Below are 17,096 nucleotides of genomic sequence, written 5' to 3'. Positions count from 1 at the left end.
AGTAAAAAAAACAAACTTTTTGGAGGCACATAAATAAAGTATAATTCCACCTAGCTAAGTTCGTAGAGCTTTTAGAGTAGGTTGAAACACCGATCCACTCTGAAACCACAATAACTCAAACTGCCTTATAAAATGACGATAAAAATCCGCCCGTAATTGAATTCGTCACGGAAATGAAAATTGTATTTCCGGAAGACGCCGTTTCACAGGTTGAAGTTTTTCAATCTATATATTTACTGAAGTCATTTCATGTCACATGCGTGTTCTTAATTCTGAAACATTACATTTGGTGTCAGCAGTGGAATAAAGATATACAATGGAATAAATAAATAAATATATATATATATATATATATATATATATATATATATATATAAAAATATTGACCACCTTAACGAACTTGTGATGCACTTGTTTGTACCAAACAAATCAAAACAAATATATCCTCATGAAAATATATATTTTGTTGTACGACATTGTTAGTGGCTTTGAATTATCTTGAACGAGTAACTTTAACCTTGGGATTGGAATGTCTGTATTGTGTTATATCACCATAGGGCTTCCATCTGTACGTTTTATGGAAACAATATGACAATTCCATGGAAATAAAAACGATATCGTATTGTGGCAGCATGTCTTCTGCCATCTTGTTAGGCCCAATTCACATAGAACAAACTTCTGTTAGGAACGAGACGCGGACCTTTGTTCTTTCCGCGTCTCTCTCATGTAAACAAATGGTCCAATGTTCACAAGAGAGACGTGGTGCGAGCGGTCGCCCTCCTGCCCTCGCCTCGTGTCTTTGCCGCCTCTCTTGGCGTACAAGAAGAGGCACGCTAGTTCCTTGGCACGTGGTTCTCCGGGTGAAAAAGTTGACAAATATTATTTGATTTTATTTGTGCTGATTATTGTAGTAGGAGTGCCCAAGACCAGGCCTGATAGACCAGGCCTGCTGATAAAATACACCAAATCCAATCAATCTTCGTCACTGCTTGAAAAAGCCATGTTGTAGTACACAACAACGTCCTTTCTCGCCACTGTCCCGCCCCTCTATGTGCATTACATGCGCCATGCTTCCGCCACGTTCGGGCCAGGTCAAAGCCTCGTCTTTGCCAGACGTCCGTTCTGTGTGAATTGGGCCTTACACTCAACAAAACAGTCATTCTCCTGCCATTTCCTCCCCTTCCTTCCCTAATTCTACTCCCATATGTGGGAGAATGTATGTTTTGGTAAATATGTAAATAGATTTTCTGTTAGTGTGGTATCCACATAGACAAATAAAGAATTACGGATTTCTATCTATGGGGATATATGTTGAAGGAGAGGTCTATCGGGAGAGACCAACGACAGTAGAAGACATGAATAATAGTATAAGAAAACTTTTTCGATCTATCATAAAACCAACTTTAATTGAAGTTCGAAGAGGAATTGTTGATACATTTATGCGTAGTTCTGTTGTAAATTTGTACGTTGTTTTTTTCATTTGTCAATTGTTTTGTCCACCACTGAATTAAAAAACTTCATTGCTTCTATTTCATAACTTTTTCATACTTATCTCGAGAATTAGATACATCTGTATCTGTAGAATATGGAGGGTGAGTGTAGGCACTTAGGCCACATTGACCCACTATACATCCTCCCGAGGAGGTGTCCTTCTAGGTCATCGTCCATCATGTCATTTCCAGGAAGGTGGACAGGTCACTAGGGGAGATCTCTCTTTATATCGGCAGGTGTAGGCCAAGAACCGCAGAACCCATTCTCTTATTGACGATAACTCCGGACACTCGCATAGGACATGTCTGACAGTTTCATCTTTCTGTTCACACATCCTACATAGAGGTGCGTCCACTAGAAGGTGTTTCCTTAGCTGACAGTGGCCAGTCAGAAATCCTACTGTTAAGCGTAGGTTTTTCCTGGTCATCGCCAGATATTTCTTCGGCGCCAGCTTCCCAGGATCGCCCAGGGTGATCCTGGCAAGACTGCATCCTTTGATTCCATCCCTTCTCTTTAGGGATTGAGCATGGATGTGACGTTTGACTAGTTCTGCAATTGTCGAAGTCATCAGGTCCTAAAATTCTTAGTCCAGCCGCTTCCTTAGCTAAAGAGTCGGCAATGCGGTAACCTTTAATCCTGTCGTGCCCTTTCTCCACCTCAGGATAATGTTTTTATCTACCAAGGCTTTGTCTAAATCGTGGTGACACTCTAGCCCTGAGGGAAGAATTAGATACATTTTCGATGGAAATCGATCCCTACATTTTCTGAAAGGTCATAGTGTGGACTATTCTAGAATGATCCTTTGTACAGGGTATTTCATTTGGAAAACTAAGAAAAAAGTGATCCCGACTTTTGTTTACCCCTATATAGAAAACATGTTGATGGGTGAACTCATTCCATTTAATCGAGTAGAAGGTACTTATTTGGTGTTGAAAGAACCCCCTGGTTAAATCCAAAACAATCGTATATATTTCGAAAGCACTTTGCCCAAGAAATTCTATCGAGTGAAAATATTCTAGTATCTAAGTATTCTATTGAAAAAAACATAAATTTGGCCTGTCACACATTTATTGGACACCTTGTATATTAGTAATGATAATTGAAGCATAGATTTCATTAATCTCTAAAACTTTTCCCCGAAACATTTATTGTATCGAAGCAGCCTTTCTAATCCATCGATTCGGATAGTTAACATCTAGGAACCGTCAAACTAGTACTACGCAATGAAAAGGGCCCCATTTTGTGATAAACTTCCCTATTTCGTAAAAGAGCAACGAACTGGATAACCTTCCAATACTTGGCATACATTGATACAGGATACTGAATTGAAATACTTTCGAAAAATAATGTGCCACACGGCCATTATTTCCATTTGAATTTTTTCCATTATGGTTGTTATGGAAACTCTGATAGAAGGTTTGGTTTTTACGTAGAAATATGTCTCTCTGAAAACTATAGTTGGCGTATTCCACTATTTATTTAGTTCAAATATCAACTGATTTACTCCTGGCTCGTTTTAATTAGAAATTTCGCACCAATCCTCTTTTTCCAAAATCGATTCAACTCCAACATCTCCATAGCATCAAACGTGTTGATTTTCGAAATCGAAGAATGAAGAAGAATCGAAAACAGTTTTCGATAAGGAACCACTCGATACCTTGGAAATAGAATTTCGGATCGAAACTTGCCTCCTTACAAACAAACTTGACGTATTTTTGGATTTTTGAGAAATGATATTTTCCTGGTAGTTCTGACAGGGTACGTTTTCAATGGTTTTCAGTCTGTATCTGTCCACATGACGGTAGAAAAACTTAGGAACCGAAAAAATTCTGATTGTCTGGATCCTAACATGGATTTATTGTTTTTCACACATTGATGTTTACTTATCAGTGGTTTTTGTTGGTAATTTCTTTGTTGGGAAGATACAGAAGTTTGCGGTGTATTATCAGATAGATATTTATGCACTTCTGAATAGTTTATTCTCGGCTCATAAATACCGTTTGTGGTTTCTTATCGTCGTTCAAAGATATAAAATCAAGTTGCTATTTCTGAGTGAAAACTCAGTTGGTATCCAATTATTGCTGCTAATTATTGCGAAAAATATAAGATCTTCCGAACTTCGACAATTGCTAACAGCCATCTTGTTGAAGCTACATGTGTCAAATTAGTTGTCATTTATTCAGCCTATTTCGCCAAATCATCATGGACAGATATACCATTCGACAACCTGTGCAAATAATACAATTGTTTTATCAAAATAGGTGTTCTGTTCGGACAACGTATCTGTATCTGTGGAGAAGGGAGAGCGAGTGTAGGCCCACATCACTTAGGCCACATGTGACCCATTGTACATCCTCCCGAGGAGTTGTCCTCCTATGTCATCACCATCCTGTCCTTTCCAGTAAGGTGGACAGGTCACTTGCAGACATCTCCTTCATATCGGCAGGTGTAGGCCAAGACTCGCCAAACGTACTCCCTTATTGACGATAAATCCGGACACTCGCATAAGACATGCCTGACACTGTTCACACATCTTGCATAGAGGTGTGTTCACTAGCCATGATATGGAGGTGTTTACTTAGTTGACAGTGGCCAGTCAGAAATCCTACTGTTAAGCGTAGGTTTTTCCTGGTCATTGCCAGATATTTCTTCGTCGCCAGCTTCCCAGGGTCACCCAGGGTGATCCTGGTAAGATTGCATCATTTGATTCCATCCCATCTCTTTAAGGATTGAGCATGGGTGTGTTTGGCTAGTTCTGCAATTGTCGAAGTCATCAGGCCGTATGTGTCACTGGGTCCTAAAGTTCTTAGTCCAGCCGCTTCCTTGGCTAAAGATTCGGCAATGTGATTACCTTTACTCCTGTCGTGCCCTTTAACCCACCTCAAGATAATGTTATTATCTACCGAGGCTTTGGCTAAATCTTGGTGGCACTCTAGTACCAGCTCTGAGTTAACACGTTGTCTGTTCAAGGCTAATAGGGTTTGTTTACTATCAGTGCAGGTTGTTGTGTTTTTGCCAGAAATTCCTTTCCTGGTTATTTCTTTGGTGGCAATTTTTATTTTTCCCATTCCCCATTTGATCTTCAGACTTAGTGATATGCTCTTTTTGCTCTACTCTGTAGGTGAGAGTTCCATGTTAGGTACCTGTCGAGAGTAGTACCAAGGAATTTCACCTCTTCAGAGAAGTTTAATCTGCTTTTCAAGATTTTGGGAGGTTTTAAGCCTGATAAACTTTTTTCCTGGTGAAAAGGGCTATCTTGGACAGTCTTCTTGGGACTGATCAACAGTTAATGTTATTGTTGAGGTGATCAATCAGGGTATCTTTGTTTTCCAATGATCTTTCGATTGTGCCAACCACATGGTGAAGGGTCGTATCAAGAAAAAGTTAAACATATTTTTTTGAATAAGCTTAAAACAATAATACGAAAAATACTAGTATTATTGTGAAAAAAGGGTGGGCGCTTTGTGCCATATTTTTGTATATCCAGCGCCGTCGCTTTTTTCAAATAATACTAGTATTTTCCGTTCGTTATTGTTTCAAGCTTATTCAAAAAACAAATATTTTTTACTTTTTAGTGCGATGTTCTTTAAAAGCGTTTTTTTAGTTTTTCAAACTATATTTTTTTTTTTAGTTTCGTATGCTATAAAAGCGTGTTTTTTAGTCTTTTCAAACTTTATTTATTTTATCTAAATTTTGGTATCAATCAGCCGTATATTGTTTAGAAAAATGACCATTGATATTTTCCGATTCTGGAGAGGGAGCCTGAAAATCAGCTACCAAGCACAAGGCAGCAGGCGCGCCAAGGAGGGTTACAAATAAGTGCGCGAGTTACGTGGAAACAGCTATCAAGAAACGTGCCTTATCTACAGGAGCCCGAGACTTTGCAAACTCATTATATTTCAAATCTTGTAATAATTGTCTTAATAAAAATTCATTCTTTGTACTGCTCTCGAAGAGAATAAACGCTTTTTGAGTCTTATGTGAAATCGATTTTCTTTTTAAAAACTAAGTTCTCGATTTCCAATACATAATTGGCGCAGTCGGTAGGATTCTCGCGGTCGTGAAAAAGAACATTTGCATTGTGCCAGAAATCGTTTTCGTGACTTTGAAGTTTCAACTTCTTCAGCGAGGATCGAAGGGATTCAAGGAGCTCTCTGCAGAAAAAAGAATCGGGAAAGGAACCAGGAGACTACAATCACCAAACTGTAAGTGCCAAATTCCTTTTCGACTTTCCTAAACCCTCTTTTTAAGGACTTTGGGAGAGATAGGGTAGTGACGTTGATTCCAACTGAATATTGGATATTGACATTACATTTACTTGCAAAAATAACAAATAATAACTATATTGAACTTGAAAGTTAAATTAGTGCCGATCGATAGATACTGAATTCTATTGATCAAAATCAACAATTTATGAACGATATTGAAAATATTTTACAACTATTAAATAATCTGTCAGTCGAAGACAATAATCAAAATATTCCAAACATGCCACCAGCGGAACCTCGAATGGTCGACTGGAACCTTTTTAAATCTCGTTTGGAAAACATTAAACCCTACGATGGGGATAGTAATACTCTTAATAAATTCATAACTCGTTGTCAAAGCCTGTTGAACGATTATGCCATGTATGGAGATGCTGCTTTTCAAAAACATATACTTGAATGCATTCAAGAAAAATTAGTAGGAAAAGCAGAAGCAATGGTAGGAAACAGGATAGAATTAAATACTTGGGAAAAACTGAAAAATGCTCTTTGCCAAAGTTTTTCAGATCGCAGGGACTTAGATTGTTTAGTTCAAGAACTCACGAGAACTAGACCTTATAAAGGAGAAAACCTTATTAATTTTGGGAGTAGAATACAACTGTTGAAAAGTAGTGTTGTCCAGAGAATAAGTAATGATGTCAATTTAACCGAACCCGAAAAATTATGTCATATTAATCACTATGATAAAACAGCACTGAGTACCTTCATTGCAGGGTGTACTGGCATCCTGAAAAATAATATGCATATTAAAAAACCAGCTTCACTGGAAGACGCAATGGCGTACGCGAATGAATTTGAAAACTTTGAAAGAATGTATGGAAGTTCAAACGAAACAAAAAATACAACTCCCAGGACTAATTTGGTTCCTAAACCACAATTTGGTAATAATTCACAAGGGCATAATTTCAATAACCAACATTATTTGAATCACCAACCCCACTTTCACCAATACCCCCAATTTTCTGGAAATTTCAACACTTTCCAGTCACAATATAGTCAAAAACCAGTTTGGCCAAATCAGCCTATACCTGTTCAACCTAGGCAACAACAAACTAGATTCCCAACAAATCGTGACGTCTTCGGACCCCCAAAAAATGTCTTCAAACCTAATCAAATACCACAAAACCGATTACCTAAACCCGAACCAATGTCGACAACCTCGAGAAACCCAACTGTAGTATCAAGAAACCGACAATTTCAAAATCACGGATTTCAAAATTTCGGAAATACTAATCTGAATTCAAATGGACAACAACGTAGGAATCCAAACTTTGTTTTCGAAGAATTAAATTCTAACGAATATGACAATCAATTTGTGTCAGACCCTTTCTATTCTAATGAAAATTTATACTCCCCTCCTGAGTATCAACATGATCAATATCAAAATTCCTACGATTTCAATACCGAAACACCCAAGCCTGACGAAAATATAGAATTTGATAATGACCAAGACCAAAATTTTCCTTCGGACAACCAAGACGAAAACCTGACATAGAAGAATTTAATGTCTTCTCAAACAACGCCCTTCCTTACATAGAAATTCAAAATCCCAAATCGAAACTCTTGATCGACACAGGTAGCTCTAAATCTATAATACGCCCAACAATAATAGAAAATTTATGTCCAAACACAATTTATCATTCGAACACTGTCTTAAAAACAACTTTAGGTAGTAAAAACATTAGATATAGAGCTCTTGTTCCGTGTTTTCCAGAATTTAATAGTAATTATGAAATTGACTTTATTTTATTTGATTTTCATGATTATTTCGACGGTGTGATTGGTTTAAATGATCTGATCAATATGAATCTTAATATTGATCTCACAAATAACCGATTGATTGGGGAACATGTAGAAATTCCTCTCAAATATAGAGAAAGTAACGACAGTAGTTTCAGTTTCTCAGTAGGTCCCAAAGAAAAAATTATCAAAAATTTACCGGTCAATATTTCAGATGGAGATATTTTGATTGAAAGAATTCATTTAGGAAAACTTGTTATACCTCGAACTCTTACTTCAGCAAAAAACGGTCTAGCACCTATTGAAATTCAAAATCTTACAGATCAATCCATTACGATGACATTAAACAACAATATTGAAGCAATCCCTTTCGAATCGCAAAAATTTGAAACATATAAATTCGAAGCTTTTTCTATCCCGCCACAACAGACAGACACACACATACAAAAGAATGAAATACTGGATTTCATTCGTACCGATCACATGAACTCTGAAGAAAAATCCGCTATTACAAAGCTCTGTAAGGAATATGCTGACATATTTTTTAAACCAGGTGACAAACTGACATTTACCTCGAAAGTCAAACACATAATCAGAACAAACGACGAAATTCCCGTACATACAAAGTCTTACAGATATCCGTATGTTCACAAAAATGAGGTACAACAACAGATAAAAGACATGCTTGACAAAAACATCATAAGACCATCCTGTAGCCCGTGGTCATCACCAATTTGGATAGTGCCAAAAAAGTTAGACGCATCAGGTAAACAAAAATGGCGTTTAGTAGTTGACTATCGAAAAGTCAACGAAAAAACTATTGACGACCGATATCCGATCCCGAATATCGCGGATATACTAGACAAACTTGGTAGAGCTCAATATTTTACCACGCTTGACCTTGCTAGCGGGTTTCACCAAATTGAGATGAGTAAATGCTCTATCGAAAAGACAGCTTTCACCGTGGATAACGGGCACTTCGAGTACTTGAGGATGCCCTTTGGGTTGAAGAATGCGCCCTCTACCTTTCAAAGGGCCATGGATGAAGTCCTGAAAGACCTACAACACAAAATATGCATGGTCTACATGGACGATATCATAATTTTCAGTACCGGCCTTCAAGAACATATTCAAAATTTAAAATTGGTTCTTACAAAATTAAGGGAAGCTAAATTAAAAATCCAACTAGATAAATGCGAATTTCTACGCAAAGAAGTAGAATTTTTAGGCCATATAGTCACAAAAGATGGGATAAAACCGAATCCTATCAAAATTGAAAAGATAAAAAATTTCCCATTACCTAGAACCCAAAAAGAAATTAAATCATTTCTAGGCCTTCTTGGATATTATCGGAAATTTATAAAAGATTTCGCTAAAATCACCAAACCCATGACTTCATGTCTAAAAAAGGACAATAAAGTCGAACATACCAAGGAGTTCAAAGATTGTTTTGAAACTTGCAAAAATATTCTAATCTCAGAACCTGTGTTAGCTTACCCAGACTTCGAAAAAGATTTCGAACTCTCTACCGATGCCTCTAAATATGCATTGGGTAGCATTTTGTCTCAAAATGGTCATCCCATTTGCTATGCATCTAGGACACTAAACTCTGCTGAAATAAATTACTCTACAATAGAAAAAGAACTGCTCGCAATAGTTTGGAGCTGTAAGTATTTTCGACCGTACCTGTTTGGCAGGAAATTTGTGATTTATACAGATCACAAACCTCTGCAATGGCTTTTTTCCTCAAAGGACCCAAACTCAAGACTTGTGAGATGGCGCCTAAAATTGGAAGAGTTTGACTATGTCATTAAATACAAAAATGGTAAAAATAATCAAGCAGCAGATGTCCTCTCTAGATACCCACCTAATTTTGAGATAAATGCACTAGAAACAATGTCAACCGATGTTAATTTGGATGACATTGATGAAGTAATAGAAAAAGAACTAGAAAACTTGAACAATCTTCCAAATCTAGACAATGAGAATATCACTGATTTCTTAGAAAATCAGTCACTATTGGATACTCTGCCGTCAAGTACTGGAAATCCAAGAGTTAATATAATTTCTAATATATTAGTAAAACCGGCAAACAAAGTCAACCCCGAACCAGAGGTGGACTTGGAAACAGTACATACTTCTGCCGAAAACCCTATATTGACAATACCAATAGTAGACCGATCTTTAAATACATATAAAAATCAGCTAGTTATGACAGTTGGAGACATAGACAAAACCAAAGTTAGACGAGAAAAAGTATTCGAAAATATCCGACTATACATCACTTTTCCAAAAGTCGAACTCGAAAATCAAATTAAAACTTTTGCAAGAGAATATTTGAACCCCAAACAGCATTATGCTCTGTACTTTAAAAACCCTCAACTCTCGGAAATATTTTCTGTAACTATCCAAAATACTTTTAAAAATTCCTCATTCAAATTATTGCACTGCACAAAATTTTTGACTGACGTAGAAACGTTGAAGGAACAAAAGCAAAAGCTAGAGTATTACCACATATACAAATCCGGTCATAGAGGAATGAACGAAGTGAAAATGTCATTAGGTTCTCGATATTATTGGCCGAATATGTCTATAGATATAGGGAATTATATCAACAATTGTGAAACATGCCTAAAAAACAAATATGACAGGGATCCCCCTGCCATTAAGTTCAATCTGACCCCCACTGCATCCAAACCATTCGAACATATTCACATCGACGTTTTTAGAATATCTAACCATATTTACTTGACCATTATTGATGCTTTCTCCCGATACGGCCAAGCATACCCTTTAAAGTCGGCAACAGGAATATCAATAGTTGAAGGTCTTTTGAATTTTGTAACTCATCATGGGTTACCTCTAAAAATTACAAGTGATTGCGGTACGGAGTTTAAAAATCAAGATTTAGAAAACTTCTGCTCTCTTCACCGTATTCAACTTCATTTCACCACAGCGAAGAATAGCAACTCAAATTCCCCAGTAGAACGTTTTCATTCTACCTTAATTGAACATTTTCGTTGTTTAAGAGAAGAAAATAAAAACCTCACCCCAGACCAATTGGTAAAATACGCTATATTGAGCTATAATAATTCTATACATAGTGTAACCAAATTCACTCCATTTGAAGTTATCAAAGGACATATTGACGATTCTAACCCCTTCGATATGAACGATAACGTTATTATATCGAATTATATTCAAAATCACAAGGAAGTTAGCAAAAATATGTACGAAAATATACAAAGAGCAAATCAAACAACTAAAGAAAAAGTAATAACTAGAGCAAACGAAAAAAGGTCAAACGCCCCACAATATACGGGTCGAAAAACAGTTTATATAAAAACTAAACCCCGAAACAAAAATTTACCAAAATTCAAAAAGGTTACTATCGATCAGGAAACTGATAAAAAATTAATCACACAATCCGGAACATATCATAAAAGTTCTGCTAGAAAACCCAGAAATATTAAAGAACAAACATTGTTACAGGAAAATCAAGAGGATGAAGTTTCTTCTCCTTTGCCTGGTCGTTCAACTAACATATTGTAAGGATGACATAGACGTTACCAACCTAGACAATCTTATCCTCCCAATACAACTAGGAAACGCTAGACTCATATACACTAAACATACCTTTCTACACTATTTGGACCTTAAAATCATTATCGATCAGATACAAAATTTGAATAAAAATTTTAAATCAATCGAAAATAGTATTTCCACAGTTAATGTAACTAACCCAATATCTTATCACGGATTATCGGAAAATATGCTGATCAGAACTAAATATCTCATTAGCACTTTACAGAGAAAAATCGACAATCTATTACCTTCATTCCATACTCGCAATAAAAGAGGGCTAATCAATGTAGTTGGTAAAGTAAACAAATGGCTTTTTGGCAACCTCGACTCTGATGACGAGGAACGTTATAATAACGCTATTAAAGTTTTGGAAAATAATCAGGAAAAAATTATTCACGAAACCAATCTCCAAATTTCTTTGTCTAAAACATTAATAAACCATTATAACAAAACCATTAGAATTTTCAACGCGAATCAAGAGAAGTTCGAGCGAGATTTGGAAAGATTTCAGGTAACGATTAGTGATACAATAAGAAATGTCGATAATTACCTTAGTTTTCAAGGAACACTATTACAATTGAACTTAGACTGTCAGAATTTGATAAACTTTATAGATAATATCGAAAATGCCATTATGTTTTCAAAACTGAACACTTTGCATAATTCAATTGTATCTACTACTGAACTTCAGGAGATGGCGACATATTTAATGAAAATATATAACCAAAATCAAGTTCCAAATTTTAAGAATACACTCACGTATTACCAATTTTTAGGAACGCAAGTCAGTTTCGTCAATACCAAATTGATCTTTGCAATACACGTCCCTATTGTTAGGCCCAAATTCTTTGAATTCTATCATGTATATCCTATTATCCAAAATCACATGATGTCTTTCCCCAAATACCCATATTTGGCACGGAACCAGGGCGATATCCAGTTCGAAAAAGAAGATTGCCCGTTCCTAGAAAATACATATTACTGCCCGGAGAACTTTGCGCCACCGGATAACTGCACACTTCACCTTTTTGAAGGAAAAGCCTTAGAGAAATGCCACCTTTTGGAAATCAACGTGCAAGATCCCATTGTAGAACAAGTAACACAAGATCGAGTATTGATAATCCCTTTCAAAGAAGAACGCCTATATTCCAAATGTAAAACAGATCAATACCTAGAAATCAATTCTCCAGTATTGATCAGAATCCCACAATCATGCGAAGTCCAAATCCATGATACAAAATATGTAAATGACATTTATATCCAACAAGGAAAACCCATGATTTTACCCAAATTGGAAATGACGGACTTGAAAACCCCAAAAGTCTACGACACCCCAAATTTCACCAAAATCAACCTTGATGAACTGTACCAAATAGATAGAATAGCCAATCAACTGAAGCCTATTCAATCGCAACAAAACCAAGTTCCTACAACAACTATTTTTGGGACTATAATATTTGTAATCATCGTCATCGTGATACTGCTCAGCCTGCCGAAATTGAAGCAGTATTTCCAGAAAATATTCAAGAAGAACCAAAAAGCCTGTGAATCCGCAGAAACCACAACTTCAAAAAATAACTCCGTTATTTTTTCAGCCTGAGGAGGGACGAGTTACGTGGAAACAGCTATCAAGAAACGTGCCTTATCTACAGGAGCCCGAGACTTTGCAAACTCATTATATTTCAAATCTTGTAATAATTGTCTTAATAAAAATTCATTCTTTGTACTGCTCTCGAAGAGAATAAACGCTTTTTGAGTCTTATGTGAAATCGATTTTCTTTTTAAAAACTAAGTTCTCGATTTCCAATACATAATTCGCGTGTTGATAAATACATGTATCTTTTCATTGTATTATCTGTGACTAATTGAGAAACATCAAACGAAATCTGTTTTACAAAAATGAGTGATGAACAAGGAAACCATGTCAATTTCCGTTTGAAACAGTTTATCTCGAAAACGGTTCAAAATAGAAATAGTATTATCTGAACAAAGTTAATCTAAAATTGGATGTAAAGCTCAAAAATGTTGAAATATACAGAGTGTTCCATTTGAAAAAATTGAGTTCCACTCATTTTTTCATGAGATCAAAGTATCTGCATTTTTTGAAGACCCTGTATGAGGCAAATGAAAATGTGACTCGGAGTGAAGATCCTCATAGTATCACTCTACTACATTTCAAATTTGATCGTTTTAGTGCAAGAGAGTTCAAGATTATCAGCATTTATAAAAGTTCATGTTTGGTAAAAAAAATATCGAAATTAATTTATATCTTCTAAACGGTAATAGATAGGTATAGGGAAATAGTATATGAATTTGTTGACAAAGTTATAATGAATCATAATATGATATTATATATGGGGTGTTCCATTTGAAAAATCAAAGAAGCCGCTACTTTATAGTAGAAGCGACAACGCCGCTTCGTCTGAAATATTTTAGACGTGTAGGTCATATTGATTTATGCATACTGTGAAATTGTCAGGTTGATCCGTTAAATAGTTTGTCAGAAACGGCTAATTAACGCTCATCATGAAAAGCCCTGTATACAAATTGAACTACAAGGAGCATAAACAAAAAAAAACAAATGTATTTCAATTTGTCATCCTTACATGAATTCAAATGATGTACCTTCATTCATTTGGCCAGAAATAAGCTTAAGCATTCAAATTTGACTTTCAAAATCAATGATATTCAGGCAATCTGAAATTAATGGAAATAAAAACAACTATTGGGCAAAATTCGATATATTGTAGAGGAATCAAATTTTACAATGAGCTACCGAATGTTCAAAAAAAATTTAATAAACAAAAAATTCGGATTAATTTGAGACAAAATGTATTGTTTATATAAATATATTATGTGATGGGTACATTTATCTTCATGTTGACAATCATATTCAAGCATATCCGTATGTGTATATGTGTGCATATGTATAGTCGAAGTAACCTGTATTGTGAATAGTTGAAACTATCGGCATCTCTAAGGCCAAAAAAACCAATACAGAGAAATAATGCCGCTGCCGACTAGTCCACGTGGACTGAAGAATTGGCGGTTCGTATTGGATAATTTTTGCTAACCGAGTTTTACGATTGGCTGAAGAGTCATAAAATTGAATTTGAAGTCATGTTACGGTGACGAATAGAATGTAGGGATGAGTATCGCCTTTGTGTTGTCACTGTTCAGTTCAGGAACTGATCGCGATGTGAGTGTTGAAATTTGATATTGGTGCAGTTATAATTACTCAAAATTTTTGTTATCTGTTTGAAATGTGGCGTCCTTGGACAAGTACTAATAGTAATAACGAGTGTGATAACAACGCAGACTTTTTCCTGTGTAGTGATTCCAATAGCGATGGTGAACAATGCGAAAAAGAAATACCAGTGAATAAGACACCGTACTGTGATTTGGGGAAAATTGAAACAAATCAGGCGTAAAAATAATTTTCCAAAATTTCATAAGAAGGTAATAGAGCTAGTTAAAGAAGAAGTATCTAATATTGCCGAAGAAGACTAGCAGAAAAAGATTAAAAAAGTAATTTCAGTTAAAAAAGATGGAGTAGATGGAGATTGGATACTTCCGTATCAATGGTGGAAATAAATTCATTATTGATATAAATGATGACAGTGATAGTGAAACAGAGAATATGGAAGAGGAATAATCAAAGCTTTCGAAGAAAGATAGTGAAGTGTTTTTGAAGCGATCGATTGTATATATATATACAAATAAAACAAAACACAAAGTCAGATGCTACAAATGCAATACGCATATATACAGACAGCTCAAAAACCAAAGAAGGCTCAGGATGTGGAGTGTACTCCAGATCACTAAGCCTAAGGATTGAGTGGAGAATGGGAAAAAATACCAGCGTGATTCAAACAGAACTGACTGGTGTCTCAATCGCCACACTAGAAATAACCAGGAAAAGAATTTCTGGCAAAAAAAAACAATCTGCACTGATAGAAGATAAGCCCTATTAGCCTAGAACAGGCAATGTCACCTCAGGAGTAGTACTAGCACAGACGTGGATTAAAGAGCACGACAGGAGTAAAGGTAATCGCATTGCCGACTCTTCAGCCAAGAAAGCGGATGGACTAAAAATTTTAGGACCCAGTGACACCTACAGCCTGATGATTTCGACAAGCCAAACGTTGCACCCATGCTCAATCCCTAAAGAGATGGGATGGAATCAAAGGATGCACTCTTGCCAGGATTACCCTGGGCGTCCCTGGGAAGCTGGCGCCAAAGAATTATCTAGAGATGACCAGGAAAAATCTACGCTTAACAGTAGGATCTCTGACTGACCACTGTCAACTAAGAAAACACCTCCATAATATGGGGCTGGTGGACACACCTCTATGCAGAATGTGTGAACAGGAAGATGAGACTGTCAGGCATGTCCTATGGGAGTGCCCGGAGTTATGGTCAATAAGAGATGAGTGTGTGTTCGGCGAGTCTTGGCCTACACCTGCTGATATAAAGGAGATGTCTACGTGACCTGTGTACCTTCCTGGAAAGGACAGGATCGACGATGGACAACTCCTCGGAGGATGTGCAATGGGTCACATGTGTCATAAGTGCTGTGGGCCTACACTCACCCTTCCTACTCTACAGATACAGATACTATTGGAATCAGAAATGTTATCAAGTCCTTGGCAAAACGAACAGAGTGCTTGAAAGAGAATATTGAAAAAAACTTTCCCGAAACACAATGGAAAAACCTTACGGCAATGTGCGTACAAACTTTCAAAGATCTTGGCCACACTACCTGTTTCCACATGTACCCCTGAAAGGTCTTTCTCTTCTCTGAAACGCCTCAAAACTTATTTAAGAAACTCCACAAGCCAAGAACGACTAAACGGTTTGGCGTTAATGTTAATCCACCGTAGAATTGACATCGAGGAGGTAATTGATTTGTTTGCTGCATAAAGAAAGCTAGAAAACTAAATATGATTTTGTGAATAGATGTTAATATTTCTGTAATTGTTTTCTAATAAATATATGATCATGTAACATAATTTTTTTTCTTTCGTTTGTTTTATATTTCATGTCTGTTCCACCAAACTAAACCCCCCCCGGGATTGTTTGCTGGCTACGGCCTTGCTTGAACTATACGTATATTTATATTTTTTTGTCCAGTTTCAGTTCTGATTCATCTTTTTTTTTGTGTGCTCTGTTCGTACTTAGTTATGTTATAGTTAGTTTTCTTGAATTATTGTTTATTTTTTCCCTGCTATAAACATTGTATGTTTCTTGGGAAAATAAATTGTTAGTAGTAAAAGTGGTATTGAAATGTTATAGCGGCACTAGAACGATTGTGTGACTTTTGATGGAGACTAAGTTGATGAATAAAGACAATTTTGAACAAAAAACACGCGTTTTCTTTCTTATTCCCGGGACTTTTCAGCACATGTGTTAGCATAGCACATGCTCGAATTCGCTTGTCACAAATTTACTCAAAATAGTTATGAAGTTCATTTTCAAATCATTTCAAATTATGAAAGCAACTACACACGGGCCCAAGTGTCTAACGCTTCTATGCGCAATTAGACAGTGATTCACCAATCAAGTAATATAAAAAAGGAAACACTAAAAATATAATTACGCGCCTGTTAAATAAATACGAAAGCGCCACAGCAAACCAATCCACAGTGACTTAAAAATTAAAAATAACACAACTCACTTTGTTACTAGGTCGCAATTCCAGGTTAGAGTATATTTTTGAGCTTATTTGTACATCGACAATAAGAAAAACTCGCGATGGTGTTTCCAATTTGGACGGCGGAAATTGTCAACAAGGATCGTGGACGGTGCACTTGGATTACCCACGTAATTTCTTCGTTGTCGGACAGCGCAAGCTCGTTTTAGAAATAGTGCGCTGTTATATGGCAACGGACGGTAAATATAAAACGATTTGTGCATCTGTAAGTTGACAGTGTTTCGGACATTAAGAATTAATGGCTCACGAACTAAATATAAAACGACTATTAAGTCGAAATCAATACGCACACCTAGGGTAGG

At 36.3% G+C, this 17,096-nt stretch overlaps 1 protein-coding gene across 4 annotated transcripts in view; it reads right to left on the bottom strand.

Annotated features, from left to right (window-relative positions):
- Positions 1-16,989, bottom strand: part of LOC111507773 (band 7 protein AGAP004871) — a 143,246-nt gene extending 126,257 nt beyond the window's left edge. For 2 of the 4 annotated variants that reach the window (XM_074182690.1, XM_074182691.1), the window contains exon 1: positions 16,759-16,984. The gene's annotated coding sequence lies outside the window, so the exon portion shown is untranslated. Of the gene's footprint in view, positions 1-16,758 lie in introns of all 4 variants that reach the window. The other 2 variants (XM_074182692.1, XM_074182693.1) reach the window with 2 other exon arrangements.
- Between the last annotated feature and the right edge of the window lie 107 nt (positions 16,990-17,096).

The sequence above is a fragment of the Leptinotarsa decemlineata genome, unplaced genomic scaffold (genome assembly GCF_025532065.1).
Source record: "Leptinotarsa decemlineata unplaced genomic scaffold, Ldec_3_MD MMD2_tig00026328_RagTag_RagTag, whole genome shotgun sequence".
NCBI lineage: Eukaryota > Metazoa > Arthropoda > Insecta > Coleoptera > Chrysomelidae > Leptinotarsa > Leptinotarsa decemlineata.
The sequence above is the reverse complement of the archived record's forward strand: the minus strand, read 5'-3'. Positions and strand labels throughout refer to the sequence as shown.